Here is a 4,558-nt window from a genome sequence, read left to right on the forward strand (position 1 = left end):
TTATGAAAGATCATGTCAGTCAGGTCACGGGAACATGTTTCCGTACAATAGGTCTTCTACGGCGTATCTTCCCTTTCCTACCTAACACCCATAGGAAAACACTGGTACAGGCACTAGTTCTTGGACGAGTGGACTATTGTAATAGTCTACTCATTTCCGCCAACCATGAACAACTACGCAAACTGCAGGTGGTGCAGAATACTGCGGCAAGACTCATCCTGAATGCCCCTTCCCGCACCCCCTCTCGCCCTCTTCTTTCCCACCTTCATTGGCTTCCGGTGCAACAGCGAATAAATTTTAAAATATGCTGTATCATGCACAAGTGCATATATGGGTCGGGTCCCAAATACCTAAAAGAGATTTTTCTTCCCTATTCCCCTGGACGTGCTCTGCGTTCCAGCAACACTATGCTGCTGCAGGTACCCAAAGTCACCAGAGCTAGGCAGGGAGGGCGAGCACCCTCCCTTAAAGGCCCCCTGCTGTGGAACTCTCTTCCACCCCAGCTGAGGCTAATCACTAACCTCTTTTCCTTCAGGAAAAAACTAAAGACTCACCTGTTCGCACAAGAATAATCCGGTCTTTCTCTCTGTTTTCCCCCTCACTACAAATTGGCCAACTCATGCAGAAGCTACGCGCAGAGATACCCCTTCGGGGCTGATTCAGGCGCGTTACAAGACTATAAATAAATAAATAAATAAAATTCTGTGGAGATTCTCCTCACTAGGGCAAAAATACAGTATCTGACCAACAATAGGATGACTAAATAGGAAAAAACAATTCTGGGAGCAGAAAATGTGACAATTTCTAGATGTGTAAATGTCAACCCTTCTACGCTATTGCCTGATACCATGGAAACTGAAGTGAAAAATGAGGTTGATCACAAATGCCTAAACGTTCTTGAATACTGCACCAAACCAGGACCAGACATCAGAGATGAGCCATTGCCTGAATCAGACTATGTAATGTTTGTTGATGGTTCATGCCTGAGAACAAATGAAGGTGTTTTGAGTGCATCATATGCAGTTTGTACAGTGGCAGATGTATTGGAAGCATCTTGTCTGAAAGGAATTTGTTCTGCTCAAGTAGCAGAGTTGGATGCTTTGATTCAAGCATGTGAGTTGGGAAAGGAGATTAAGATTACCATAGTGATTGATAGTCAATATGGTTTTGGAGTTGTTCATGATTATGGACAACTATGGTCCCAAAGAGGTTGTTTGACTTCTGGCCGGATCACCAATACGTAATGCTGAATTCGTGAGAACGTTAAATTCAATTGCCTGACAAGATTGCTGTGGTATAGTGTGCGGCTCACAAAAGAGGTGATGATTACATCACCCGAGGTAACAGGTATGTAGACTCAATTGCAAAATAATGCGCAAAGAATTTTGCATCCATCAATCGGGACAGGGAAAAGGAACATGTTAGGAGTTCTTTAATGCTAACCACAGTAGTTGAGACTTGGCAGGAAGTGAGGCAAATGCAGGAAGAAGCAGATGAGGAAGAGAAAAATGTTTGATTAAAAGCAGGATGCAGACAAAGAGAGGAAGATGAAATCTGGGTTTACAAAGATAAAAGACCAGTAATGCCCGATAGCATGATTTCAAACATGGCCCGGATGTATCATGGTCAAGCTCATGTTGGAAGAGACGGCATGGTTCGTCTACTTAGACAGACGTGGTACAATCCAAAGTTCAGGATGATTGCTGAAAGTTTGTGCCAGAGATGTTTGGTATGTCAGCAATTCAATCCAAACAGAAAAACAATTGTGAGTCTGGGAACCATAGGACGGGAGGGAGGTCCATTTACACGAATGCAGATGGATTTCATTGAACTACCACCCTGTAACAGACTTAGATATGTTCTAGTGATCATTTGTTTATTTTCTCGATGGGTGGAGGCTTTCCCCAAAAGGAGAAATGATGGGCTAACTGTTGCAAAGTTGCTTTTACGGGAGATAATCCTGAGATTTAATTTTCCAGTGACGATCGAGACAGATCGTGGACCTCATTTTCAGAATGAACTTATGCAAATGATTTGTGAAGCACTGGACATTCGTCAGAAACTGCATTGTGCTTACAGACCTGAGGCTTCAGGGGTAGTTGAACAAGTGAATGGAACGATAAAAGGTAGAATTGCAAAAATGTGTTTGGCAGCAGGACTGAAGTGGCCCGACGCCTTACCACTTGTTTTGATGACATTCAGAAGTATCCCCGACAAAAAGTCTGGATTGAGTCCTCATGAGATTTTGATGGGCCGAGTGATGAGACAAGCATTTGTACCAGTTGATAAATTGTTGACAATTAATGATGACATCATACTGGATTACTGCAAAAACCTGTCTGACGTGGTGACTTCTGTGTTCCATCAGGTGGGAACTGAATCAAACACGAAAGAGAAAAATCCAGCTCATGATCTAGTCCCAGGAGATTGGGTACGGATCAAAGTCCATCGCAGAAGAAACTGTTTGATGCCTCGCTGGCAGCGACCAAGACAGGTCATATTGGTCAGCACCACTGCAGTTAAATGTGCTGGAGCGAAGAGATGGGTGCATGCAAGCCATACCATCCATGTGCCTGAACCTGAAAATCCAAACGAAGGTGAAAGTACAACTGACTCTGACTCTGAAGGTGAACAAGAAAGAAATCCAGATACTAAAGATTGACAAGAACGTCGACATCTGGAAATATCAGAGGCTAGTTCTGCATCTGAAGGTGAGGGAGAAACTGTCGAAATACCGAATTCTGAAGATCAATCTGAAGATCGAGAATTGGTAGAGACTGACACCAGTAAGGACACTGAGCAAGGTAAAGATAAAACTGGCGGTCAAGAAAATACTGAAGAACAGTCTGAAAACTCTGGAAGCAGGAACGGAAATCCTGAGACTGGAAAAGAGGGAATAACTCACGATAAGGATGAGATTCCTTGTACCAGCTATGGAGATGTTCCTAACAGAGTGAAAGAACTGTCAGAAGAGAAAACTGATTTTGAAAAAGAAAATGACATTGTAAAGGTTGTCATAAACAAAACTGTCGAAGAGACTGAAAGCGAAACGGACGACAGTGCAGATGAAACTCCATTAAGAAAAAGTTCAAGAAAAAGGGCTTGGAGAGTAGAACATAACACCATGGAGCCTAAGACAAAAAGAGTTTGTAAAGGAGATAATTGGCCAAAAGAGACTGATGGATTGAGATTTAAGTTGGTTAACAAAGCAAGGAAACTAGAATATCAAGTAAATGAAATTGCCAGTCAAAAGGAGTCGTTGGGAAAGAAAATAGAAGTTGTTCAAAGGCCAAAAGGAGTGAGAAGACCAAATCAGAAGTATAAATCACCTGAATGGTCCTATATTGTTCTACAGCCGATTGAAGAGGTAAACAGTAGCCAAGAGAATTTAAGTTGCCCAAAGTCAAAGGAGAAATGGGAGTAATGGACTAAATCACGGTGAAAGGTGATAATTGCTCAAAGGTATAAGGTAAAGATAAAACCTGAAATCCTTATGAGAAGGGCTTTGTAAGTGAAAGGAAAAAGCCTATAGGTGACATAAGGTGGAAGAAAAGTTGTTAGAAAAATCGCTGTGTTAAAAAAAAAAAGAAATGTCAAGTAACAACCATAAAACAAAATGTTTTATTTTTAGAAAATGGTGTAGATCATGTGTAATATGTACAGGATTACTAATACTGATATGGATAATCTTAGCTATTGTCATTCCTATCAGGATAACTTAGTGATCGAAACATAATGTGAGTTCATGTGGACAGAATGTGAAATCAGAAACTAATAAGCAGCATGTATATAGACCAGAAATGCATCAGAATAGGTCTATTAGCGATTTTACCAAAAACAAATATTCTAGATTGTTATTTGAATATGTTAAGACTATGGATGCCATTGATTGTTACGTTTGTGTAAAATTGCCTGCATCTGTTTCAGAAGGGGTGACATATCACCATCTTCCACTTACATATGGTGTCACGTGTAGTGTGATTGCAAACCTGTTTTATCAAACAGGGAAGCTGGAATACCATTACTCAAATTCAGATGAAGTGTTTGCTAAGTTAAAGATTGATAGTACTCTGAACAGAATGAAACCTGCCAAAGTAATGGGAGAATTCTTTTTGGAAATAGACGAATTGAGTCACGAATATGCATTCAAAAATAATTTGACATGTAAAATGAGAGTTGAAGAAAAAGCATTTCTAGATATGGTTGAAGAACGAAGGATTGCTTATAAACGCAAAGAAAAAGTAAAACATGAGAAATTCAAATATTGGACATTTGAAGATGAAAATATTGATAAAAGAAATGTGAATGTGGCTATAAATATAGATACTCCATTGTTAGGGAAATTTTGTATAAGAAGAGACAATACTGTGTATGACAATTACTTTGTGGGAGCAAGTCAATGTAAAGACACCTATAGAATCTTAGGGGGTTGGGGATTTAAAGGGGGGAAAGATCCAGTTTTCCCTGGCATATATTTATATGTGGGAACAAATGGAATAAATGAGATAGGTAAACCTTTAAGTCGTAGAAAAAGAGAGAGTGTAATAAAAATAATAGG

General features: G+C 40.1%; 1 pseudogene; it reads left to right on the forward strand.

The window, feature by feature from the left end:
* Positions 1–1,810: 1,810 nt before the first annotated feature.
* Positions 1,811–3,188, forward strand: LOC147668278 (uncharacterized; annotated as a pseudogene).
* Positions 3,189–4,558: the final 1,370 nt, after the last annotated feature.

This window comes from Lissotriton vulgaris, unplaced genomic scaffold (assembly GCF_964263255.1).
Source record: "Lissotriton vulgaris unplaced genomic scaffold, aLisVul1.2 SCAFFOLD_7089, whole genome shotgun sequence".
In the NCBI taxonomy this organism is placed as follows: domain Eukaryota; kingdom Metazoa; phylum Chordata; class Amphibia; order Caudata; family Salamandridae; genus Lissotriton; species Lissotriton vulgaris.